This window comes from Brassica napus, chromosome C4 (assembly GCF_020379485.1).
Source record: "Brassica napus cultivar Da-Ae chromosome C4, Da-Ae, whole genome shotgun sequence".
NCBI lineage: Eukaryota > Viridiplantae > Streptophyta > Magnoliopsida > Brassicales > Brassicaceae > Brassica > Brassica napus.
The window spans coordinates 15,080,661-15,095,541 of record NC_063447.1 but is presented as its reverse complement, the minus strand read 5'-3'; the positions used below and the strand labels follow the sequence as shown (position 1 = coordinate 15,095,541).

Genomic DNA, 14,881 nt, shown 5'->3' with positions numbered 1-14,881 from the left:
ATGAAATGACCAAAAGGCCCCTGAGAAATCATAAGTTCGAGCAGAAATAAGACGCGGAGCGACCTCCGCTCGTCGCTCCGAGTAGTCGCTCCATGCTTCGGGAGCGACCTCGCTGTGTCACTGCGAGAGGTCGCTCCGGACTCGTTCTCGCGTTTCCGAGTGATGAAAACGCGAGCGACCTCCGCTCGTCGCTCCGAGTAGTCGCTCCATGCTTCGGGAGCGACCTCGCTGGGTCGCTGCGAGAGGTCGCTCCGGATTCATTCTCGCGTTTCCGAGTGATGAAAACGCGAGCGACCTCCCCTCGTTGCTCCGAGTAGTCGCTCCATGCTTCGGGAGCGACCTCGCTGTCTCGCTGCGAGAAGTCGCTCCGGATTCGTTCCCGCATCTCCGGGTGATCAAAACGCGAGCGACTCTTCCCTGTCGCTCTGGTAAGGTCGCTCTGATAGGGAGATCAGAGCGACTTGACGGTGTCGCTCCGGGCTGGTCGCTCCGGTAAGGTGCTCGCCCAATGATCACTTTTAACACTTCTTTTGGACTCCAATTGCACCCAAATGTCTCCAAGAACTCCATGTGGTACTCCAATACCTGATAAGGACTCATGTATGCAAAATGCAACCTAAACATGGCTAAATCCTAATCTATATGATCAAAATGCACATGGGTGAATGGATAAAACATTAGAAATATGCAAGATATCAAACGATCGGATGGATGCCTACCTCAAGATAGTACAGGGATTAGCCGCAGAGTTCGACTTCTTCGAACTCGTCAAAGTCCCCAGAGGGGAGAACGTGGTCGCCAACGCCCTTGGAGCCCTTGGAAGCAAGCTCCATGACCAAGTTAAACGAACTATTCCAATACACCGCATTGAGAAGCCGAGCATCGATATCTCGACGGACCAAACCGCCATCACAGCCCCAGTCACCGAAACCGACACTCTCGTTATTGACGAGTTCGGCCCCGACTGGTGAACTGAGTTTATCGACTACCTCTCAAAGGGGGAACTTCCAACCGAGAAATGGGCAGCCCGCCGACTAAAAACGCGCAGTGCCCATTATGTTGTCCTAGACAACGAACTCCATCGATGGACTGCGAGTAAAGTACTACTCAAATGTATCCACGGCGAAGAAACGGTCAGGGTTATGGCCGAAACACACGAAGGCGCCGTAGGTAACCATTCGGGTGGACGCGCATTAGCAATCAAAGTGAGAAGCCTGGCTTTTTCTGGCCGACGATGAATGCAGATTGCGAGTCCTACGCCAGAAGCTGCGACAAGTGCCAACGGCACGCACCAAGCATCCATTGTCCAACTGAAATGTTACGAACGACAGTCGCACCGTACCCTTTCATGCGATGGGCAATGGATATCATAGGACCTCTTCCATGCTCCCGCCAGCGGTATTTTATTCTCGTCTTCACTGATTACTTCACCAAATGGATCGAAGCTGAAGCCTACGCTCAAGTCACCGACAAAGAAGTCCGCGGGTTCGTCTGGAAAAACATCATCTGCCGCCACGGTCTACCGTACGAGATCGTTACCAATAATGGATCACAGTTCATGTCGGGCAACTTCAAGGAGTTTTGCAGCAGATGGAACATTCGTTTGAGCCCCTCTACCCCTCGTTACCCACAGGGAAATGTCCAAGCGGAGTCCTCCAACAAGCTCATCATCGACAGCATCAAGAAACGCTTAGACCTAAAAAAGGGTCATTGGGCCGACGAACTCGACGGAGTTCTATGGAGCCACCGCACAACACCACGAGGGTCGACCAAATCGACACCTTTCTCTCTCGCATACGGTGTCGAGGCTATGGCCCCCGCAGAAGTTAACGTTTCAAGCCTCCGACGCTCGAAAATGCCCCAGTATGTCGAACTCAACAAGGAGATGCTGCTTGACGCCCTCGATGAAATTGAAGAACGACGGGACCAAGCCTTGCTGCGAATCCAAAACTATCAACATCAGATAGAGAGTTACTACAACAAAAAGGTCCGAGCCAGACCCCTTGAACTCGGCGACTTCGTCATGCGCAAAGTGTTCGAGAACACTAAGGAGCTGAACGCCGGCAAGCTCGGCGCTAGGTGGGAAGGACCTTACAAAATCATCAAAGTGGTGAAACCAGGAGTCTACCGACTTCAAACGTCGAGCGGAGAAGAAGTGCCCAGAGCATGGAAATCAATGCATCTAAGACGCTTCTACCCCTAAAAAAAAAAAACCGAGTAGATGCACCTCCGCGGTCACTTCTACTCGACCAAGTAAATGCGCTTCTAACGGCCACTTTCACTCGGGAAAAACGAACTACGAATGGCTTGATCCTCAACCGAGGTACGTAGGCAGCCTTAACCGGTCCAGCTGTAACAAAACCAAAGTCAAAATCTTGTTCTTTGTCTCAACTTCTACTGAGTAGATACCTGTTATCAAACCCAACAGCTCCCGTGCCTCCAGCAGGAGATACGCGGACACTATCGTTCCATTTCCTAGCTATTTCCTGATCAGACACTTAGCCTGAGGACCCAACAGTCGCTAGTCACCTATGCCCAAGGAGCATTGGCCGACTAAACGGAGTGAATCTTTAACCTTTCCTCGACTAAACGCGTAACGGACTAGCTACCCAATTACTCGATTGTCATTGAGGAAACAGACGAAAGAACCTTCCACTCTTAGATTCAGTCCCTTGTTTTCGAGATAGAACGATGCGCCTAGACGTCGTCTCGATCGAAACACGACAAGAGCTGAATAAAGCCCCCTAGCGGTTCGTTTCCTTATCTATTTACAAAAGCCAAAGGTCAGGAATCTATTGTTTCTAAGCGAACACATCGCGAGACACTAAAGATAATGACATTTAATTTAACAAGTTTGCAAGTACAGATGAGAAACACAACAACCCACAAATTTAAAGTCCGCTTAAAACAGTGACTTGCCGATAAAATAAAAGTATGTCTAATCGTACAACAGGTTCTATCAAGACCACAAACAAAAAAGAAGAGGATAAAAGAACATAAGTGAAACATCAAGGCACAGAATCTTGATCGTCAGGACCTTTGGTAGCAGCAGCAGTCGGGTCCTCCACCCAAGTAGAAATAGGGGAAAGAGAGTCTACAACAGGAGGTGGAGGAACATTTGTATCCCCAGCTTCGTATGTCGTCTCCTCCTCAGCGGGACGTGGCAGCGACGTCTCCTTGATTCCATCGTTTTCCTCCTCTTCATCCTCTCGTCCTTCGGAGGAAGAATCCGAGACAAGCACAGGATCCTCGACGCCCACGTTCTCGGTCTCTTCCCCTTGAACCAGAGTGTCGCCCATCTCGAGGTCGTCCTTTCCAGGAAACCCCTCCAGATTCTCATTCTCTGGGCGCTCGTCAAAACCACTTCCCACCGAGGACTTGACATGCTCAGTAGGGATAGAAGTGACGTCAACCAGTGGATCCTCTGATGGCTCCTCAACAACTTCGAGCGAGGTAACGAGCCGAGAAGCCATCTCTGGCCCGATCAAATTTACGTTCGACCCATAAGGATCGAATGACGTTCTGAACCGGTCCATGACGAAACGAGAAGGAAGGACCAGCGGAGAAAGTGTAAGGTTGCTATCAGACAGCGGCTCTACTCGGAGTTTTATAACCTCCACCTCGTAAAGTTTCTCCTGCTCAGCGAAGAAATCGATCATTTCTTGGGGGATCTCCGTCCCACTCACCTTTATAACCTCCAGGCACTTCTTCATTCCCGAAGCTTGACCATACAGGTTCTTCGCCTTCTCAAAAGCCTCCAGACGAGTAAAATGGTCGCGCACGCGATCAAAACGGCGACTTGCCTTCTCAGCCATAGCAGCCTCGACTCTTTCCCTCCCACGAGTAACCTCCAAACCCTGGGAGTCCCTCAAGCGTTGCCTCTCTCTGATTAGTTTGTCTACCGCGGCATCTCTCTCTTCGACTAGCTCAGTCTTCTCCTTCTCCAGGTTCGCAACCGTTTGCTCCAAATGACTTTTCTCTCGGACGAGCTCTTTCCTCGCCGCGCTGGAAGATTTAAGCTTGCCCTCCAGCTCTTCGAACTTCACTCGAAGAATATCTTTCTCCTCCGCGGCCTTCTCGTTGGCCTTCTTATGCTCCGCCCTTACTCTCTCGATGACCTTCAACCTCGTCTGGGCAAGCTTCTCCGAAGATCCCAACTGGATCATCGTCTGTTTCAGAGTACTATCGTATTTCTCAACGAGAAAGTTCATACTCCCGTCACTCTGCAGAAACGACAAACACAGACCACGTGAGACGAATGAACCCGACGAATCAAATAATGAGATAAAGTATGAAGGGTAGCGCAGTTACCCGAGCTCTCGAGGAAGCAGCTTCTATGTATTCAGTCTTGAAGTAAAGGTCGTCCAATTGTGGCATCTCCTTCGTCCCACCACGAATTTGGCGAGTCAGCTCCGCGCACCTAAGAGGATTAAGGATTAGGGGAGTCGTCTCGTTGTAGGAAAACTCGACGCGATCGGGGAACTCGATCTTCCTCCTCCTCACAGTAGAACCTTCTGAACGAGACCCTTTCCTCGCAGACGGATCAGTAATAGATCTCTCACTCGCAACAGGATCACTGCCCCGCGCTGAGACCTCTCTCTCCTCAGGAGGGGTTTCAAGAGAAACGCCGCCTCCCGCGACAACCTCGACCAGGCCCGTCTCCACATCAGAAGGACGCGGCTCTGCCTCGATGGACCCCTTCTTCTTCTTCTTTCTGGGACGATCTTCAGGCACCGCTTCAGAACAGAACCCCCTGTAGCGCCTTCTCGCCCTACTGCCGGCGCCTCTCCGTGATCAATGGAGGAAGTAGCCCCTTCGTAAGGTATCTTCCTTCCTCTCTCTTCCTTCCTTGCTTCCAAACCCTCGGAGGTTTCGTCGAGAGAAGCGATCTCTTCAAGAGGAAGCTCTTCGGTCGCTTTCCTCCTGGATTTCTTGCTCTTCTTCTTGTTTTTAGGACTCGAGGCAGGAGGCTCCGCCCCAACGTCTTTGTCGACCAAACCAGGTGCTCCTTCCCTGGAAGCGCGGCCTGCGTCAGAACTGGTCGACCCTTGCACATCGGCAGGAATTGACTTCTTCGAGAGCAATTGCAGCTTCCCCTTCAACAACGCACTCAAATCCAGCACTCCATCCATCTTTCTAGCTTCGTCTAGAAGTTTCTGCTGTTTCCGAGTAAAAAGGGACAGACGCGACTTACGGGGCCCGAGTACAACAGGAAGTCTCGACTCCCAATCAACTGTAGAAAAGAAAAAGAAGAGAGACTAAGTTGTTGATAGAACTTCTTGGAGAAAGACCGATGAACTCACCTCTAGCAATCCGAGCTTCTTGACGTCTTATCCACTCTCGACTAAGATCAGGCCAACGGAGATGGCTGTGAGCTGCGATCGCCTGAGCACTCTCGAAGAATTTCTCCGGGTATGCGATCGTATTTGGGTGGCGAACTGCAACAACAAGATGACAACAAACAATATCTACCAAGCGTTTTGTTCCATAGAACGCGGTAGTCGTCCCCAGGTGGCTCCGAGAAGGCATGCTCGTCAGACTTGACATAAAAATATGAGCGCTGCCAGTCCTTCGTCTTGTTCGGGTGCCCAGCCAAGACGTTGTAGCTCGAGCGCATCTTCACTGAAAATATTCCATGTGGCTCCGCCTTCGTGAAGGTTAACTCTTCGAATACTCTCACACTCATCGAAACATCTATCTCCGCTGCCATCACCATCAGCATAACCGCGATGCGCAGCGACCCGTTAAGCAACTGACAGATGGTGATGTCCCGACGAAATGCGTACGACGTGATCAGTCGGGGAATTGGAAACCAGAGCTTCATATGGTCTCCAAAATAGGACTCGTAGACACACTGATAGCCAATCGGAGGCGACCAAGGACGCTGTCCCTTGGAAGGAATGATGTATGTAACGCCGGCACCTCCACTTCGCCTCAATAAATCCCTCACCGTCTTGTGAGAGGAGCAAGAATCGAAGACATTCCCCCATGACTGAGCCCGCGGGTCACGAACCAATTCAGATGGGAGTGGACCGAGTTCTTCGAAGATCCCGCCAGGATGATAGATCGTGGGACGGCAGTCTATCTGGTCGAAAGGAATCTCTCGACTAGCTCGTCTCAAAGGTCTTGAGGCTTGGCTAGACGCTTCAGAGCCGCTACCGCTCACGTCACTGCTCCCGACTTCAACGCGATCCGCGCATTCATCACGGATCATCTTATGAACATCAGCGACCAAAAGGCGTTGAGATAGGGTCATATTATCTGAATCCCGAAGAGCGTCGCGATGAATCAAGTTGAAATCATCCGGTGGACTGTCGGTTACCCGTGCATCTCTGATCGGACTCGGAGAATCTGCGACGCCCTTCCCTTTTTCTTCTCGCGACAATCGACTTCTCAGAGGCATGATCCTGGATTTAGGGGACGACTACAACCGCCAGACGATACCGACGAGCCTGTGTAAGGAGAAACCTATCTAGAGAGAGAAAGTAAAAGTAGAGAGAAGGGAGAGAAAACGGATACCTGAATCTGCAGAAAGGAATGACGAAGGCAAGGGAGAGAGACCTATTTATAGCAAACACAAGGGCACGTTTTTCCGAGTGCAATCATTAGGTCTATGAAGGCCTAAATGGGCCTCAAAGGCCGCCTGAATGCCCAAAAACTTACTCGCGACGGTTCGGCTTCTCGCTGAAACCGGTCTTCGACCGGGTCGTCAGACCGGCATCAATTCTTGATCTTCGTCCAAACCGGTCTCCGGTTAACCAACAAAACCGACCTCTGCCTTCTCACCAAAAAAAATGATGTATCGCCCGAGTAAACTGCATCTCATCGTAAGAGATTGAGAAGCGAAAGCGCGCATCAACGACTCAACATTACTCGAAGCGACTAGAAACGTCAATAAAACAGCGTGCGACTAAACACGCTAGGACCTGTTATACGAACGAACCTGACCCACAAATTCACTGAGACCGCTACGCCGCTCACGAGTGAACTGGGGGGGACTTATTGTAGGAGATGGATTACATCCCTCCACAAGGCCCATCGAATAACAGGCCCTAGCCCGGCAAGCTTGACCGGTTTAGTAGGCTTAAGCGGCTAAAGATGTCGGCTCGACGCCAGAGTACTTTTAGCCGATCAGTTAAGCCGATCAAATATACTCGGTTTAGAGAGAACAGTACCAAGGCCCGCATACTCGGCCTTTAGCGACAGGGCCCAAAGGACGACACGATTAGGGCATCACGGACGAGGACACTATAAGAGGGGATGAGGAGACAACGAAAAAGGGACTTTTGGACAACTTACACACTAAGCGGCTAGATTTAGGGTTTCCCAATCATCTCTTTGATCTTGTTGCTTAAACCTTCAGTCTTGTCTCCTTACTTCCCGTTAATCTTGTAACCCCTCTGTTTGATTATAATAAAAACGCCTTTAGTCACCCCATTTTCTAAGTTCATTATTCTAATCGACTGAATCCTGTACAAACACATAGGATCTTGTCTTGGGAGTTCAACTCAACCTTGGATGTAGCAGAACCTAGAGAGAGAACTCAAAACATGACAGGCATCATTATTGGTGTTTCTCTTGCTGGGTTTGTCCTGTTGACCTCTTTGGTTGCTGGTGCGTTTGCATTGTTTCGGAAGAGGAATCAAAGAAAGGAGAAAGCAGCAGGGAAGACAGAAGAAAAACTTGACATCGTGACACGAAGATCTTGAAAGAGGAGCAGGGGGCCAAGAAGGTTTTCTTATAAAGATCTTGCTTCAGCTACAAGCAACTTCTTGGCCCTGTTCGTTTGTACATCTGGAAGATGCATCCAGATGGTCCATCTAGATGTCTTATCTAGATGCTCTATCTGGGTGTTGTTCGTTTCTTCATTTCGTCCATGCATCCAGATGAATCATCTGAATGCAACTATGTTCGTTTGCTTTTCATTTTTTAACTTCCATCTGCATCCAGGTGGACTTGTTAATAAAATGACTAAAATATAATTTTTTACGTTTCGGCGGAAAAATAACATTTTTACCGTTTTGGTGGAAAATATTTTTGCAGTTTTTGAGGAAAAATATGTTTTTGGCGAAAAAGTGTATTTTCGTGGTTTCGGCGAAAAATACGTTTTTATGGGTTTGGCGGAAAAATACGTTTTTGCGGTTTGGACGGGAAAAGTGTATTTTTGCGGTTTTGGCGGAAAAAGTGTTTTCGACGAGAAAAATTTGTTTTCTCAATTTTGAAGGGAAAATATTTTTTTCGTGATTTTGGCGGGAAAAGCTTTTTCTCGATTTTGGTGGGAAAGTTGTGTTTTCCGGTTTTGGCGGAAAATTGTGTTTTTCTGGTTTTGGCGGGAAATTGTGTTTTTCTGGTTTTGGCGGGAAAATTTAGTTTTCCGGTTTTGGCTGGAAAATTGTGTTTTTTCCGGTTTTGGCGGGAAAATGTGTTTTTCCGGTTTTGGCGGGAAAATTCTGTTTTTAAGTTTTGGCGGGAAAATTATGTTTTCCGGTTTTGGCGGGAAAATTACGTTTTTCTGGTTTTGGCGGAAAAATTCTGTTTTCCGGTTTTGGCGGGAAAATTGTGTTTTCCGGTTTTGGCGGGAAAATTGCGTTTCTCTGGTTTTGGCGGAAAAATTGCGTTTTTCCGGTTTTGGCGAGAAAATGCTTTTTGCGGTTTTGGTCGGAAATTTTTTTTTTTGGAGTTTTGGCGAGAATATGCATTTTTTGGGTTTTGGCGGGAAAATGCGGTTTTTTGGGGTTTGGCGGGAAAATGCGTTTTTTGGTTTTGCGGAAAAATGCGTTTTTTCGGTTTTGGTCGAAAAGTGCGATTTTACTGGTTTGACCGAAAAATGTGTTTTTATGGAAATGTGCGTTTTACATTTTTTTTTGCGGAAAAACGCATCTTGCCGTTTTAGCGGGAATGTGTGTTTTTCAGTTTTTGCGAGAAAATGTATTTTTTGGTTATAGCGGAAAAATGTATATGCAAGAAAATAGAATTTACGGTTTGAAAATAATATTTTGATTTTAAAAAATCATTTTTGTCATTAATCATTTTGGACTGAACTAGATGCATCTGCATCCAGATGCACCATCAAGACTCACCTTCATTTGGGTGACAATTTGAGATGAGTTTTTAAAAATTCAGCTAGGTGATCCATCTGGATGTAGCATTATAATGCACAAAACGAACATGGATTTGCATCTTCACCCAGATGGATCACCTGGGTGAGCAAACGAACAGGGCCCTTGTATGAAAGAAAGTTGGGTGAAGGAGGGTTTGGAGCAGTTTATAAAGGATACTTAAATGACCTGGATACAATGGTCGCTGTGAAGAAGTTTTCCGGTGCTTCTAAACTGGGAAAGAAAGAGTTCATCACGGAGGTTAAGATCATCAGCAGCTTGAGACATCGAAACCTTGTTCAACTCATTGGTTGGTGTCATGAGAAACAAGAGCTTCTCCTCGTATACGAGTTCATGCCAAATGGTAGCCTTGACTCACACCTATTCGGTAAGAAACCTCATCTCACATGGGCTGTTACCATTATCCTAGAGATCCTAAATGGGTCTTTTTTTTTTTTAAATACTTTTTAATTGTAAAACTGAATTAAGAGACTGAATTAAGAGGTACGAAAATTTACGTGCTCCATTGCAAGTTTCTTATTTAAGGTTTCTTAAAAAAAATATTTTTTTTTAATTAAAAACCATTTTTTTTTTTTATTAAACTTAAACTTTTTCTTAAAATATAGTAAAAGAATTTGTGAATACTAGTTTCATTTATACAAGTTTCTAAGACATGTGAATACTTGAGAGTATCTACGAGATGCATCATCCCTTCACCAAAAGCTCCAGCTATACCTCCCCATACGAACTCTCTCCACACTCCATACATCAACGACAAAAAGATTCTCGAGCGTTTGATCAAAATTATCATCAATTGATCCTTCGAAATTGTTTTGAGAAGAAGTTGCCATGAGATAAAAATTGTTTACAAAAATTGTTTACAAGATAGAAATTGTTTTAGATTTAGATGAATATTTTGAACATGTGAAGGAGAAAGAAAGGAAAAACATGAGAAGGAAGAACAAAGGCTTGTGAATACACTTTCATTACAATTACAAGATATTATTTATACAAGTTTGTGAATACACAATCATACAATCATTACAAAGGCCTTTCATTTCTTGTCCGTGAAACACTTTCAACGTGACCACAACAATACAATATACATGTACAAACCAATCTCTAGGTCCGTGATACAAGAAAACAAGACAACAAGAAGAAAACAAGACCACAGGTCAGAACCAATGGCACACGGACCTGCACTGCTTGTTGGCATGGTGAGGCAGTGACAAGTCTTGCGCGTACTTGTTTATAACTTTTTTCATCAATTCAGCAGTTGACATGAAAGGTAATAACTTGCTGCTCACGGACATAAACATAAAGAGTGCGAGCACAAGAGTTGATGAGAATCAGGGCCTGTCAAAGAAAAAAAGAACACAAGAGTTGATGAGAAGCAGAACGTATACCTTCTTCCTGTTTCTCTTGTGATTTATTCTGAATAATCAGATTGGTAGTAGTAACAACAAACAAGAACAAGAAACAGAAGCTATGGTTCTACTCTTTTCACGACCACGGCGAACAGCAAGTCCACCGAGGAGGTTGTAACGGAGAGAAGATGAAGAATACAACTTCCAATATATATGATCTTCTTAGCAATGGTAAACAAAAGTACCTCGATGGAGGACAGGTAATCAAGAACCACTTACTTGTTGTCTTTTTCTTTGCTCAGTCTCTTCTTGTCTTCTTCTTTTCCCAAGGCCTAGAAAGAGTAAAATTGATAAGAGACTGAGTAAAGAAGAAGATTCACCATAACAAAATCATATCATCTTACAAAAAGATAAGAGTATATAAGGGTGCCTACCAACTGTAACCCGAGAGGGGAAGCAATAATCATGTCCGAGGTAATGAAATCATTATACAGCCTAATGCTCTTCCTGGAACCGACAAGAAGATTCAAGTCTCAGCCAACTAAGCATGCACTCCCATGTAAAAGAGGATGTACCTTGTATGCTTAATGCCTAGCACAAAGGTATCATCATTGTTCCCTTCACCAAATAGGGCTTCCCAATCACGAGGTTTTGAAGGCTTCCATCATCATCTTTTTCATCAGATTCTTCTTCAGATCTAAACTCATCATTAAACCGGGAATGGTGGAAAACAGTATCCTGAACCAATGAATAATATGTAAAGAGAACATAGGAAACTCAAGACATAATCAGCAACTGAGACAATATCAATGCAGAAAAATCTATGTATATATACCCTATGAGCATCTGGAGTTAGTTGTATGAGCCTATTAACAACGCAATGGCAATACTTCTCAAGAGTAGAAGACGTTGTTGTTCTCAGGAACGATTCCAACTGCGTCCTGTAAAACAATGGGATTCTGTTTTGAGATTTCGAATTTGGAAATCAAAGAGAGCAAAAAGGATGAGGCTTTTTTGATATGGGAACCTGGCAATGGAAGACATGGACGCCGGGAATGAGAACGGGTGAGACAGAGGAATCGAGGGACTCGCCGTAAAACCGTGTGTGGATTCAAACCAGACTTATGACCGTCGACCACTGTAGTAACCTCGTACCCGTCTTCTAAAACTTGCTTGCCCTCGACTGTTTGTTAAACAGAATCAAAACCATGAGAGAAATCCCTAGAAAGCAGTTATATTAAATCAACACTTACCCCGATTGAAAACGAGGAACGAGAAGAGGAACATGGAGGACAACGACCAAGCCATGTCGGAATCGATGAGGGAGAAGTGGAGGCAGAGAAGTGGGAAGAAGTTCTGGAGAAGGTGAAGAGGGAGGAAGAGGAATCACAAGAGACGTGTCTTCTGGTCCTTGATTAGGAGACCTCGCTTAGGTTTATTGCTATTTTCTATATCTTTTTAATTCTAATAAATCTAATAGACCTTCTTAAAAGCCCCGGATAATCCTGCTCTTAGGTGCAAGATCTCTCTAGGTGTAGCCTCTGCGTTGCTTTACCTTCACGAGGAGTGGGAGAAATGCATTGTCCACAGGGACATTAAGGCAAGTAATATAATGCTTGACTCAAACTTTAATGCCAAGCTAGGTGACTTTGGGTTGGCTAGGTTGATGGATCACGAGCTACAACCCCAGACTACAGGATTGGCTGGAACTTTTGGTTACATGGCTCCTGAATACATAAGCACCGGAAGGGCTAGCAAAGAATCTGACGTCTATAGCTTTGGAATTGTTTTGGTAGAGATTGTCATAGGAAAGAAGTCAGTGGAGCCGAGACAAGGAAAAGTTGAGCCTGAAGCAAGTCTTGTAGAAAGGGTATGGGATCAGTACGGAAGAGGAGAACTTATCTCAGCCATTGATCATCAAATTGGTAAAGATTATGATATGAAACAAGCAGAGTGTGTTATGACTGTAGGGTTGTGGTGTGCTGACCCTGATATAAACTCTAGGCCTTCGATAAAGCAAGCGATCCAGGTGTTAAATTTTGAGGCACCATTGCCTAGTTTGCCACACAAAATGCCTATTGCTACATATTGGTACGGCCCTGGAATGGCTGTCTCTCCATGGATCACTTGAAGGGAGCGTGGGTGGATGATAGATGATGAGGATGGTCTTCTCCTTCAAGCTGTGGAAGGTTCTAAGGATGTTTTGCTGCTCCTGAGACACAGCATCACCCTGCTTGGTGTCTAGGATGGATCACAAAAGATCAATTTTTTTATTGTGATATGAGTTGCTCACACATGAACAAGATAGAAAAGTCTCCTCAGAGACGATTGTTTGAGCCAAAGCTTACTTTTATTGAATAATGGTTGAATGATTACATGGACGCTCGTGGTTACATATAAAAGAAAGAAGAAAATGAAATCCTAAACTAAAATAAACCGTAAACCAAAACCAAGTCGGTTTATGAAAAACCATATCCTAATCATATTGCTAATTTGTTTAATATAACCAAACTTAATCCTAATTGGTTTAAACTTAATAAAATAATAAATAAACTGAAAATAAACCATCTTGGACGTGTATAATCTTCTTGGGCCAATCATAATCCAAGCGGACTTGTCTTTCCAATTTTTCGGCCGATAAAGACCTTTTTCGAACAACTCTTGCTTGGGCTCGATCCATCTTGTTCCTGGTCCGACCAAGTACCTCCATAAGCTCATTTTATTGATATATATGCTCCTGATGTTCCATTTCCAGCTCAGGTTCTTCATCTTCCATTTCCAACTCATTTCTCGCCCATTTCGGTTTGAACAGTCCATTTCTCGATCATACCAGATCACTCATTTCATTTCTTGTCCAACCAGCTTCATCCCATCCATTTCCTGGTCAATCAGATTGAATACTAATCGTCCATGCTGGCCCATAGTCATTCCTATCTTTATAAAGGCCTCATCAAGGCCCATAGCCTTCTCTCGGTCCAATACCTCATGAATAAGGCCAACAAGCTCTCCAATGAGCCAATTAGGTCGTGTTGTGACCCCTTGCCTTTCTGGTACGTGTATGGACGTCCAGGACTTGAGTTTGAAGCTGATACAGGTCGCACCGTTTCCTCTTCCTTTAAAAGGATTTGTCCTCAAATCCAAGCCTTGTAAGATAACATAACCTTGATCAATCAACTCCAAACTCCTTGCTCTTTTAACCACGAGTTTGTTCCTCTCTTTGCACACATACATATCTTCCCCTGGCTTGAATACATAGTGTTGCAAGCCCTTCTCATGCCTTAGATGTATCTCATTGCAAACGGCACTTAGAGAAAGCAATTTTTGTTCCTTGTTTAGCTCAGATCCGATTGCTTTTGATTGAGCTTCTCTACACTGATACCAAACACAAGCCTTGATCATTTACTTCCTGGCACGTGATCTCAACTTATAGTCTGCAGAAACTACCATTGGCTCTTCCTGTTTATGCAAGGACCCTTCAAAATCAAGCTTCAATGTTGCTGCTATTTTGACAAGGGTGTTCTTGATGCTTCTGTGCACACTCAAGCTCCCTCCAGGTTCAAAAACAAAGTGTTGTAGACCCTTGACAAACCTCAGATGCTCCACAAGATTGAACTGAATACATACAAAAGGCTGGATTAGTAAATCACAAGAAAAAGATCTAATGAATCCACCTTGTTCAATCAAAGTCTCAAGTAACTCTTTATGAACTACAAGCGCCTCTTCAAGTTCTCCTTCTTCTTTAGCCTTGTTTTGGTCGCGAATAAGACCACACAAAGCTCCTGGTACGTGCTCCTCTAGCTGTATTTCAATGGCTGAATGTTCTCCTCAAAAAGGAATGGCCAATGCTGGTTCAATCACTGGTATCTTCACAGCCGGTTTTGCTTCAATCTTTTCTTTCTCCTCAACTGGTGCCTTCTGATAACAACTTAGCTCATCATCTCCTGATGCTGGACGTGGGACTGGCCTCTGTTGTGGGTTTTTTTAGTCACAACAGTGAGTGATTCAGCTATCATGTTCCTTCGGTTTTCTTTGAACTGTGTGCTCTGCATATAGTCAGGATAATCAAGATGTGTTTGCAGTAGTTGCGGCTTTCGTTGTGCCTCATGATCATAGCAGGTCTGTGGCTCTTCTCTGGATATCCTAACACGTTCTTGAGATGATCTAGATTGGCTTTGCAACCGTTCCAAATCATTTTGACCATACCTCTTTGTTACAAACCTTTTCTTCATGACAGACTTCATCTCATACCAAGAAGAAATCTGCAACTCTCCACAGCGTTTCCTGTTTTTAGCAATCTGATACCACCAGTCAAGCGCATACCCTCTTAAGCCAGTAGTTGCTAGATGTAACTTCTTCTCCTCAGTGTGGTTGTGGAGGTTAAAAACGAAATCCACATCCTTTTCCCATTCTGGATAT

The 14,881-nt window shown here is 45.1% G+C and overlaps 1 long non-coding RNA gene and 1 pseudogene across 1 annotated transcript; one reads left to right on the top strand and one right to left on the bottom strand.

Annotated features, from left to right (window-relative positions):
* Nucleotides 1–13,285, top strand: part of LOC106448135 — a 31,784-nt pseudogene extending 18,499 nt beyond the window's left edge.
* LOC106449418 lies at nt 10,052–11,287 on the bottom strand. Its single transcript, XR_002655302.2, has 4 exons — nt 11,041–11,287; nt 10,900–10,972; nt 10,745–10,797; nt 10,052–10,454 (listed from the first exon to the last, which is right to left on the bottom strand). It is a non-coding gene; the product is annotated as an uncharacterized LOC106449418 (long non-coding RNA).
* Nucleotides 13,286–14,881: the final 1,596 nt, after the last annotated feature.